At 36.2% G+C, this 12260-nt stretch overlaps 1 pseudogene; it reads right to left on the bottom strand.

Annotated features, from left to right (window-relative positions):
* Positions 1-4490: 4490 nt before the first annotated feature.
* On the bottom strand, positions 4491-7956 carry LOC114285376 (putative pectate lyase 2; annotated as a pseudogene).
* Positions 7957-12260: the final 4304 nt, after the last annotated feature.

The following is a 12260-nucleotide window of genomic DNA, read 5'->3' as shown; positions in this document are numbered from 1 at the left end:
CAAGAATAGACTTGTGTGCAATAATAGAGACTCATGCTTCTTCATCACTTAGACAAGACTCTTTTTTTTTGTTTTTGTCCAGTCATGATTTAGTTTTGTGGACAAATCAGCTGACCTTTATAAGCATGGTAAGATGTTACACACACATATGTAGATGGTCTCATGATCTCAAAGTGACAATGTATGAGATTAGTTGGATGTTTGCAATTAATTATCTATTTGGCAAGTGTGCTTGGTCTATATTTTTTGTGCTTATATTTTTTGTGCAACATTATGATTTTGAATTTCTAATGTTTATCATAATTTTTTGTTAAGTAATTTGAAATCTACCCTCGTCTGCACAGTTTTCTTTTTGGGCTTTGATAGGGACACAAAAATGGTGCTATACAAATGAAATAGAAAACTACTAAGATATATTGGTATGTGTGGGTGTTCATGTAGTAGTGAGAACTTGTTGCTTACTTGTGAGTACAAGAACAAACTAAATTAAGCATACCTAATATCTAGTACTTGCCATTGTAATGTGCTATCAACTACAATCATGGAATTTTTTACTTTGTGATCAATCAAGATAATCTGGTTGTTCTTGTAGAATCTTCATTAGAGATACTCAGTCATCTTGATGAAGTTCTATATCATAATCTATCAAGAGCATTGTAGAAACTTTTAGTTTCTTCATTAGTATGCTTCATGCTAGAAATGCTTCTAGTATGCTTGATAGTGTTGATTCAAGTTGCACCACCGGGATGCAAAAATCATGACAGTTGTTAATTTAGCAAGTAATTATCCATGCATGCATGAATAGCCGTAGACCCGTCCAAGAATCTTCATCAGAGATACCTAGTCATCTTTGATGAGGCTCTTCTTGGATTGTCCAGTTCGGACAGTTCAGGAACACAAGTCTATGTTGTAATTAGTAGTTCTACTGCTTAAATATAGTCCATCTCGTAGAGATTTCGTGTAGTAACTCCTCATGTTCTCCGGGTGCATACTAGACAAGGTGTAGCAATACACCCAGTCTGTGTAGTGTACTTGGAGAACCATGGGGAGATGCTGCCGAAATTTCGTTAGAGATGGATAGAGCGGTATGAGCTACTTTTTACAATATAGACTGTGTATTCCTGAATGGGAACGTAGGATGAACCAACCTATTAGAGAAGAGTTAGAGGTAAATGGTGTCATGTCGCATGCATTATAAGGTACTTAATTGAGGTTAAGAATAATTAAAATGAAATGATAATTTTGAACTTTGTTGATTTGACAGTGACAGTTGTAGTGTAAGACGAAGTCAGATGGATAAAAGTTGGATAAATCAGCATAAGTTGCATCCAGAATATATAGAAGGGGTTAAGGAATTTGTTAAACTTGCATGCCAAAATAATCTTCTATCCAATGAAGTCACATGTCCATGTAAACGGTGTCGGAATGTCAAACTAGTAAAGAAAGACCTTTTGGGGGAACATTTAATGGTCAATGGGTTTCTTCCAAGCTACACCAGATGGATTTTTCACGGGGAAGATTTACCGGCGTCTGTGCCATTGAATGAGAATGTCAGTGATTCGAATGATGGCGATGAAGTCAATGAAATGATATATGAGGGGTTCGGACTTCCTCCACCAAGCTTGGTTCATCGTGCTAGTAATGAGACAGGAAGTTCTAATATCGAACTAGGCCCGGATAAGAAAACTGAAAGATTTTTCAGTTTATTGAAGGAGGCCGAAAGAGAGTTGTATCCAGAGTGTCACAAGTTTTCAACGCTGTCATTTGTCGTTCGATTATTGCATATCAAGTGCCTTAGTGGATGGAGCGACAAGTCTTTCACGATGTTGCTTAAACTTTTGAAGGATGCATTCGCAAAAGGTGAAACTTTGCCAAAGTCGTTCTATGCAACGAGGGCACTCCTTAGGGAATTGGGCCTTGATTATCACAAGGTACATGCATGCCCAAGAGACTGCTCACTATATTGGAAGGAGACAGCTAGTAGGGATGATTGCATAGTGTGTCAGACGCCTAGATACAAACAGTTTGAGGGTGAGAAGAATGATTATAAAAAGAAGCAACAAAGAATTCCCCAGAAGATTGTGAGATACTTTCCTTTGATTCCAAGGCTTCAATTTGGTTCATGAATGGAAAGAGATACTAAACAGAAATATATGGAATGAGGAAGTCTCAAGACATAGCAGCCTTTTAGTAGAAATACGGAAGCTAGTGGTTCAGTTAAAGGGACAGCCAGACCTGTAGGTTGGCACCGGACCTTTTAGTACAAATTTTTGATACGGAGAATGGCTTCGTTTACTTGTATACCTAAAGGATGCTGAATGAATAACCCTTTAACAAGAAAAGTCCATCAAACTAAATGCTCTAAGGTTGCAATAGGATAGGATTCATTAACATCTTTAATGATTTACCTACCGAGAAAATGAGGACATGCGCAACCTGTATAAGATGATTCAGATTGGTATCTTTCATATTTGGATAAGCTTTTTAGCTGTTTTTTTTATCGCCTTTTAGCTTTTTAACGAGCTCTTGTTTCAATAAGTAATCAATTTTTAAACTTTTTATAGGCTTTGTGTTTTTATTTATTTGTTCATAGCAGCCTTTTAGTAGAAATACGGAAGCTAGTGGTTCAAGACATCGGATAATTATTTTCTTCAATTAAGTGTCTCAAGACATACTTAAAAGCTTAGAATAGTTTATTGTGCTCTTATTATTATCATCGTCATTTTTTTGTGTGTACTTGGTTCATGTGAATGAAATTTTGAGCCTTTTGGAAGATTAAATTAGTTGCAGTCTGCACTCCTTTTCATACATTGTTCAATTGGAGCATTAGAACAAAATTATTTTAGATATAAAACTTCAGATGTGGTTTAGTGCACATCTTAAAACTATATCAACTTGCTTTCTTTTTCCTTTGTGACTTCTAATTATTTGATTTTTTTCTTCTTCTAGAGTGATGCAGATAAATTGAATAGGAGGCTTGTTCGCTTGAAGTCAACAAACCGTACTCGAGAAAGGTTGAGGCGTGATGGCTTTTTGGGATTGTTTGGACACAAGGTTGATCTTTTAGATTACCATGAAAAGAAGCTACAAGACTTGGAAGTCAACAAACCGTACTAAAAATTTTTTTGGTTGTCTTGAGTTTCTAAAACTTAATGTGGGCATGGAATCATTTGTTTGAATTGCGTGAAACAATGTGTTACTGACTCATGGTTGTTTAGATGTCTTAGTTGACAATATGCATGTATATGACACTAGATGTGAAATTTTTACTTGAAATGATGATTCTGGTGAGATTATATTATGCATGTATATGGCATGTATTGAGGATTGATTTTAAATTTAGTAGTTTGGTTGCCTAGAGCAAACATAAAACATGAGATTCCCAAATTGTGAATTCAGTTTCCACCAGCAGCAGCAGGGAACCCACCAACCCCCCCCCCCAAAAAAAAAAGAAAAGAAAAAAAGTGGCGTTTTCTGAAAAACGCCACAAAATGACGTCACATATTTTATTATAAAAAGAAAAACAGTGGCGTTTTTCGAAAAACGCCACTAAATGACGTCATTCTCACGTCACACGTTAGTGGGGATGGACGGTCGTCAAATATTTTGCGGCGTTTTAAGAAACGCCGTATAATGTTTTTAGCGACGTTTTTCAAACGTTGTGTAGCTATTGCGGCGGCCCTATCAGCGGCGAAAATTTTACACGTCACTATAAGATATTACGGCGTTTTTCAGGATTTTCGCGGCGTTTTTTAAACGCCGCTAAAAAACGAATTTCCTGTAGTGTATGTTTATATATATGCTGCAAAATGTATATGAAAGTGTGGTTGATTTCCTCAATCTGATAATAAACACCAAAAAAAGATATTTTGAAATATTCCAAAATTATTTTTGTCCCAAAAAGTAAAAAATATATAAAAAATAATATATATTTTTTCCAATTTCTTTCACCAAACTAGCTTTTGATTTTGATTTTAAATAGATTATGATTACTCAACCCAACAATGTGTGAAAATGCTTGAAACAAGTTCAACATTTAGGGAAAATTGAATGTATTAATAAAAATATGTACATTGCAAGCAACATTCCCAAAAACTTTGGTGTGCTTCATTCATACTCACAAGTTTCTAAGTATAAAGAATCTACAAATCCTTTTCAATACAAACCTGCCTTCAAAGGTTTTTGGGTGCATCTAAGCACCATCACAACAATCTCAAAAATAAAAAAATAAAAAATAAAAAATAAAAAGAAGAAGGAAAAGAAGAAGAAAGAAAAGAAAAGAAACGTGGATTACAATAACATGACACATTATGAAATCAATAGTGCTACAGACTAAGAACTCAGACACAAAAAAATATCAAAAAATAATAATGTGTGGTGCAGATTCATTTTAGATGTAATACTTTCCATACATTGTTTATCAGAGTAATTTTTTATATCTGAGTTCTTAATCCCTGACATTATTGTATGAAAATTTACACCAAAAAAAATCAACAAGCTTTGCATCTAAAACTATGGAGTGGACCTGCATCAGAAGTTAGAGTTGGAACCATGGATCCATCTGCAACAGTGAATGATTGAGACCTAAAATAGAGAGGGACACAGCTTCCCTAACCTGATGGAACGAAGTATTCCCCATTTACAAATTTGTCCTTGGAAGACCTCCATTTCCAATCCTTCCAACCATTTTTAACCTCTCTCTTTGTAATCTGTAGTGCAATTATCATCATATAAATACATTAAAGAGAAAAATATAGTTGACATCATAAAGAAAAAAAAATAAAAAAATTGCTACAGGTTAGTATTTAGAAAAATGTTATAAAAATTAACAAATTTTCCAAAAAAAAAAAAAATATATATAACCAGGGGATGTAACAAACAATAATGAAAATTTGAAATCTAAAATAAGTCTACTTTAAATCAAGGGACTAGTTCGATTGACCTGAACTTCTGCATCTCACTAAGAGGTCAGTGATTCAAATTTTCCCACTTACGTCTACTAAATGAAACTTTCTCTCCTATTTTGGGAGTTTCTTTGTATTAATTATATATGTTGATTTTCATTACTACGCTTATAATTCAATGGGGTTCACGGTAAAATCTTATATGAACTAAATAAAAACAAATATCTGAAACAAAGCCCATTTTAACAAACTTTCATTTTTTTGGCTAGTTAAAAAAAATAATGGGACAGGTTCTACATCAGTACGAAAAAATTATAATTAAGAAAACACATTTAAACATGTCTTAGTTTTTTTTTTTTTAATTTTAATTTTATTTATTTTTGGTTGTTGTTTTTCAAATTCAAAATCTAAATACAATTTTATAAGATTAAGAGAACATATTAGTTGTAGATAATTACCTGTTTGTTATTAGGATTCTTAGGAGCCATGAAGTAGTACCCTTCACTAAAAATGGTAGGATTAGCACTTCCACCAATTGCTTAAATCTTCCATTCATCATACTTATTGTTGGCAACATGGGCATACCCTAGCCTCACCCTGCAATCCATTTAATTTAGATTATAGTATTAGATTGATTTGAAGCTCTTAAATTATTGGAAAGTCAACTATATCTATGATTAATTAGCTTTTCTTACCTTGGCATCCTTTGAATTAGACCACTTCTAAAATGGTTATAATTCTCATATTCTTGTCTTTTGTATTGTAATCATCATGTCCAAATAACATAACCTACAATTCAACTTGGTTAGAAGCCAACAATATGGGAATGAAGTGTTTTCTTAATCTATGGGTAGTTAGCACCTCGTGTAGGATCCATCAAAAATTTAATTTTTGTGGAAGGTCCTAATCGTCTAAAGGGGCCTTATTTTGATGCTAGACCTAGAGTTAGTTGTTATCTGATGGAGATATATTCGGGTAACGGAAAATCAAAAATCTGTTATATGAAAAATTCATTGACAATATGGCAATGATATTTTAAAATTATGAGTTATAACCAGACCTAGAGTCCGTTGTTATCTGATGGAGATATATTTTGGGTACCAGAAAATCATAAATATTTTATATGAGAAATTCATTGACAATATGGCAGTAACAGTCTAAAATTATGAGTTACAACTAATAGCGAGTGCTTTCATATATCTAGTATGAAAATTATGTACAAAAAAAATATGTTTGTATAAGATCACTCAGTTGTTAACCAATTAAGCTAGTTCAGTGGTCACCTACATACATTTTCATAGAGTCAGGGGATCAATGCTTGCTAAATGCAAAAAGTAGTATTTTCCCCCTTATTATGGAACTTGATTTTACCATTTAAAAACAAAAAGCCCATTTAAATTTGTTTTAAAATTTAAAAAAGGATAAATTATACTGATAGTTCTTACATTTTGCTCCTTATATTATTTTGGTCCCTACACTTTAAATTGGCTCAATTTTGACCCTTAATTTTAGATATTGTGTCAATTTAGTCTAATTGATAATACCATCACTACAAGAAAAAGCACCTTTGGTCGCTGAAAGTATAGGTTTTGGCGACTAAAAAAGCATTAGTAGCCAAAAGTAAAAATTTTGGTGATTAAACAAATTTAGTAGCCAAAAGTATAGGTTTTGGTGACTAACAATCTTTTTGGTCGCCGATATAAGGCTTTTACTGACTAAAAATATTTTTGTAGCCAAAAGTAAGGCTTTTACTGACTAAAAAAAATTTAGTAGCCAAAAGTGAGGCATTGGGCGACTAAAAAGATGTTTGGTCACCAAAAGTGATGCTTTTACCGACTAAAAAAAATTTAGTAGCCAAAAGTGAGGCTTTTTGGTGACTAAAAATAATTTAGTAGCCAAAAGTGAGGCATTGGGCGACTAAAAAGATGTTTAGTAGCCAAAAGTGAGGCTTTTTGGTGACTAAAAAAAAGTTTAGTCGCCAAAAGTGGTAATTTTAGCGCGGGAATTAATTTTTTTAACAACTAAAAAAATTAGTAGCCAAAAGTATAGAATTGGTGACTAAAAATAAGTTTAGTCGCCAAAAGTGGTCTCTTACCATGGATCACATCAATGAGACCATCACATCAATGAGACCATCAATGAGACCATCTCTTACCATTTATGGTGTTGGGTGAAGTAATTGTTAGAGATAGTAATAGTAATAGCAGTAGAACCATGGATCACATCAATGAGACCATCAAAGCACCTTGCATGACAGCAATGATCAATCCAAATATGAGAAGAAGCAAACACAACAATGGCATCGCATCCGATCCGTACGATGACCAGCATGAAATTTACTATTCCTCATCGTACCCGATTTTCCTTTCTTACAATCATGAATGGTAATCTCGTGCACAATCACATGACTAACACCTTGTATTGTAATACAAGGCCCATAAGCAATCTTAACCTTCACTTTCCTCCCCGTTTATGGTCTTATAACTATTTATCATGAGCTCATTTTTTAGGGTTATGACCATATCCCTAACAAATATGATCCAAAGTGGCCTTGTTTGGATCACACCGTATCGGAGTGACCCAAGTTTAGGGTTGATTGGATCGTCAGAGGGGTCGGTGACAACATATGTGGCGCCATACTTGCCCCCGATGGCTGCTGCACCACAGCCTGCTGCACCAAAGCCGACTGTCGGCTAGGGTGCGGTGGTTGGAATCCCATTTAGGGTTTGTGGGCCAGCATGAGTCTATTAGGTTTAGGGCTTTTTTGGTGGATTTGTATGCCGTGACTGGATTATAGTAGGGTTTTTTTTTTGGGGGGGAAAAAAAACCTTTATTGATGAACAATAAAACATTACATCAGAAAAGGAAACAGATGGGTGCAAAAGCATCATAACGAACATACCAATCCCAATTAGGTTGGCACCAATATGACCGCCCAATCCCTTATAAGCACACCATCACAGTTGGTGAGCAACCAACCAGAAGAAAAACAAAACAAAAGCAGCAGACACCACAAGATCCAACACAACAAAAGGTCACCAACAGCTATCATCCTGTAAAAGCTTCTGTTTGCAAAGCCTTCACTTCTTGAGCATCACCTGATGGAGAACTCTGAAGCACAAAACCAGTTCAGTAGTAGCACAGAACTGTGTAGCCAAAAACAGCTAATATAGCAGCAACTGCTCTATTACCCTGAGGGTCAGCAAGATCAGAGCAGATAACAGAATCAACAAAGCAAAACCAGAATAGATCAGCAAGATCAGAGCAGAGCAGAACAGCATACAACATTCAGCTCCAATCAAAACCAGAACCAAATAACATATCAGATCAGAACAGATCAATATTCGTAGCAACATAACAGAGCCACCATCTCAACATAACAGAGCCACCATATCAGATCATAGTAGATCAGCCAGAAAACAAAGGAAAACTCACCAAAACAACAGAGTCACCATCTCAAAAACCCAGACTTAGCCACCATATCAAACCGAACAAAATGGACCAACATACCAGACCACTACCTAAGCAGACCAAAGTGAACAAACCAGACCAAAATGGACATTCACAGAACAAAGCTGACCGAAAATAAACTAACACAGCACACCATTATAACCAACACAACAGCCACCATGCTCATTCCACCCTCAGCCATCTACCTAGCTTCCAGTGAACACTGCTCCCATATGAAGAATTCAGCTACTTAAACAAACTGACATATGCATAGCTCAGCTCCCATTCCTAATGCAATATTGAACCTGTTGCAAATTAAATACTATATCAATAACAGAGAACTCTAAATTAGCTGGAGATGATTTGGCCCACAAAGCTATTCTTGCTTTGACAACCTCACATAGTTCCTCAAAGTTTGGCTGAGAACCATTAAAAACACAATCAGTTCTATGTTTCCATGTGGACCACAAGACAGCCAGAGGCATTACCTTCTACAGCATCTTCTCAATCTTTTTCATTCTACAAAATGACCACCATTGTAACAGCCCTTCCACTGTGTTTGGCATAGCCCACTGAAAACCCCACCATTTCAGAATATGAGACCATAGCAGCCAGACAAATGGACAAAAGAGCAATATATGAGTGACAGATTCCACCTCGTTTTGATAGAAGACACAACCCATAGTGGCAGAAGCATCTAAAATCCCAATTCTCTGCAGGAAACTAGAGGTTTTCACCTTGCCTTGCCAAGCCAACCACTCGAAAAATTTGACTTTAGGTGGAGCATAATTATTCCAAACTACCACTGCCATTTTCCTGACAGGGCCCAATAAGAATTCATATCTTTTATACACTAATGCAACCGAAAACAGCCCAGATGGATTAGCCTTCTACTTCCAAACATCGGGTTTGGTGGCCCTCATTGCTGGAGCATTTATAAGGAAGGAATGAAGTCTACTAACCTCCTCCTCTTCCCAGGCCAACAAAGGTCTCCTGAATTCCAGATTCCAGACCTAAATCCCTCCTCTCCTGTTATAAAAATCAGACACTACTTCTACTTTATTAGTGGACAGAAAAAAAAGTCTAGGAAATTCCTTCACAAGACACAACTCCCCAGCCCATTTATCCAGCCATACATGGGCTCTCCTACCATTCCCTAACTCAATTGTAGAGTTTGAAATGTACAAATTGTGTAACACAGGTGAAGCTAGAATTGCAGTAATGATATCGGACCAAATTTTTTATCCTCTGCTGTTTCCTTCTAGGCATGGCAGCCATCTTGCACCCCCATATAATCGAACCAAATTATAGTAGTTTAATGAGTTAACAGTTTGGAATTTTGAAGAAGAGTAGGTTAGGAGAGTGAAAATCAATAGGAGAGAAACTTGGAAGGCCATGGCTTGGGGAGGCAAGGTTTGGGACACTGATATGAGCCTACAGGCATGAAGATATATATATATATATACATTTTTCCTAATGTATACGTTTTGTTTTCAAACTCAAATATAATTCATAAAAAGTCAAATATTTATGAAGAAATTTGAAAAAAAAGTTCACCAATTTTTTTTTATTAAAAAAAAAAACACATTTTCATAATTTTTCTTGACAGTCTTGCAAAATTTTTACATAGAATAATGTGTACCTAACGTTTTTTTTTCTTCATATTAACAAATGTCTTAATAGTATTTCTGTTGGCTACATATTTTGTATAAGCTAATTGCAGTTCAACATGTGGCAGAATAAGGGCAATACGAGAAGACAATTCAAATCTTCAATCATAATCACACATGTGGCAGTTAGTATTAGTTTTTGTAGATCTGCATAGCACTGGATCAACAAAGAGATACAAGATGACGTGGCTTCAACGTTTACTCATATTTAAATTCAAAATCAGGAGGGAAGCCTAACTGCAGATATGGCATAGTGCAGCTAACTATAAGGCAACATGATCAACGACCATGGAGGAATGGTTCGATGGTTAGAAATGCAATTCGACGGTTGTCATTGAGAAGTATAAATAGCAGAGAAGGCCCCAGAAAGTGCCCCCAAACTCAGATCCAAAAAACCAGCTTCATCTACTTTATTTTTCCTTCCAGTTTTTACATTTCTTGTTCTTTACGTTTCTGTACTTCAAATTCTTGCACTGCACTTCATTCATAGGAGTAGTTTCAAGTAGTTTGTTGCTGTAAACCTCTACGAGGCTGATTTGGATCTTTGTAAGTCTTTCATTTTACTTAATGAAATGCTACAATTGTTCTTCATTCAATCATTGTTTACCTAATTCTCTTAAACAAAGCCACCAGTAAAAGTCGTCTTTGTTGAGGCTGAAAGAACTAAAACACAATTGTCTGATAATTGGTTGGCAATTAATATTCTGTAAGGACTGACTGATCCTTGCTGACACGCTTACAATTACAAAAATAACCTTCGAAAGCCAAAAAGCCAACATATATTTTTGGCACGCCCGGTGGGACAAATTAAAATGGCTAGACGTAGGAGACAAGAAGAAAATGAACGCTTAGGAGAAGGTGTGGAAGGAGAGGTAGAAATACCTAATCCAGAGGATAATATGATAACACATCCTGTGGAGGTACCTGTTTTATCAAAACCTATGGTCGAACAGACCAGCACTTCGGAGCGAGTACCACATGTTCAAAATATTGGATGAGGCCAAGGAATTGGACCATTCACTGTTCCATCCACTCAGCCAATTAATATATGGGGAGGCCTAGTAGATGCCACAGGATAGCAGTTAATGAGTACAATGGAAAGATGGGCAGCATCCTTTTTGGATCGAATGAATACTCATCAACCAATTAACACAAGGCACACAAAATAAATTTTAAATGTCCCTCAGCAAAGATTGACTAGAGATGAACAACATATGTAAAGTAATGGACATACTAATGGTCAAACTAGTAACCAAAACTATGAAAGATCATCACCTCAGTCTTGGTATGAGCCTCTTTCGAGGCCTGTGACAACTCAAAATGCCTCATTACTTAACAGTGAAGCCATGTAAATTGGTGTGTCTGGCCCAACACAAGAAAAGGGCATAAGGATGCTTCCAAATCCCATATTCGAAGCCATACTTGGCACAACGGGCTTCACTAATCCCTTGTTCGAATTTATACCCGGGGGGTTGGAAGGGTTTCCTGCAATTAGAAGAGACACAGCACCTGTTCCAGCACCTTTCGCAAAACAGGCTTTAAGGGGTTATCCACACCCTCAACAACATCCAGCACCACAGGGATAACCAGCTCCAAACATACCGCCCTATGGACCAATAGGACCCCAGGAACAAGGTTGTCTATCAAATCCGGTGTTTGTTCCTCCAGTAGTGGTTGAACAAGTACAAAATGTAGTCCATAGGGACCAAATTGTCGATATTGTTAGAGAGATGTGTGGACCAATGGCTCGGGGGGTTCAAACTCCTGTGTACAGGAAACCATACCTAGAATGGGTAGATAGGGTACATGAATACCCAAGAGGCTTCAGGATACCAGACTTTGCTCTTTTTTATGGGAATGGAAACCAGTCGATGGTAGAGCATATTGCTAGATTCGCTGCTCAATGTGGTGAATTTAACAATAATGATTACATGAAGTTAAGATTGTTCCCAAATTCTCTTACCGGGGTAGCCTTCGTATGGTATATTAACCTTATACCTGGCTCTATTCAAACTTGGCAACAAATGGAGGAGGCATTTCATGCCCAATTCTTCCAAACAGAGCCAGAAGTTTCTATGGCAAACTTGACAAGATTGAGTTAAAGGCCTGATGAGAAGGCTACTCAGTTTATTATCACATTCAAAAGAGCACGAAACAAATGTAGGATCATCTTACCAGAGCCTGAATTTGTGAGATTGGCTCAAAATGGTCTAGAGTTTAGGCTTCGAAAGAAGTT

This window comes from Camellia sinensis, chromosome 9 (assembly GCF_055761805.1).
Source record: "Camellia sinensis isolate YWXY chromosome 9, ASM5576180v1, whole genome shotgun sequence".
Lineage (NCBI taxonomy): Eukaryota > Viridiplantae > Streptophyta > Magnoliopsida > Ericales > Theaceae > Camellia > Camellia sinensis.
This window is presented reverse-complemented; position numbering and strand designations above follow the sequence as displayed.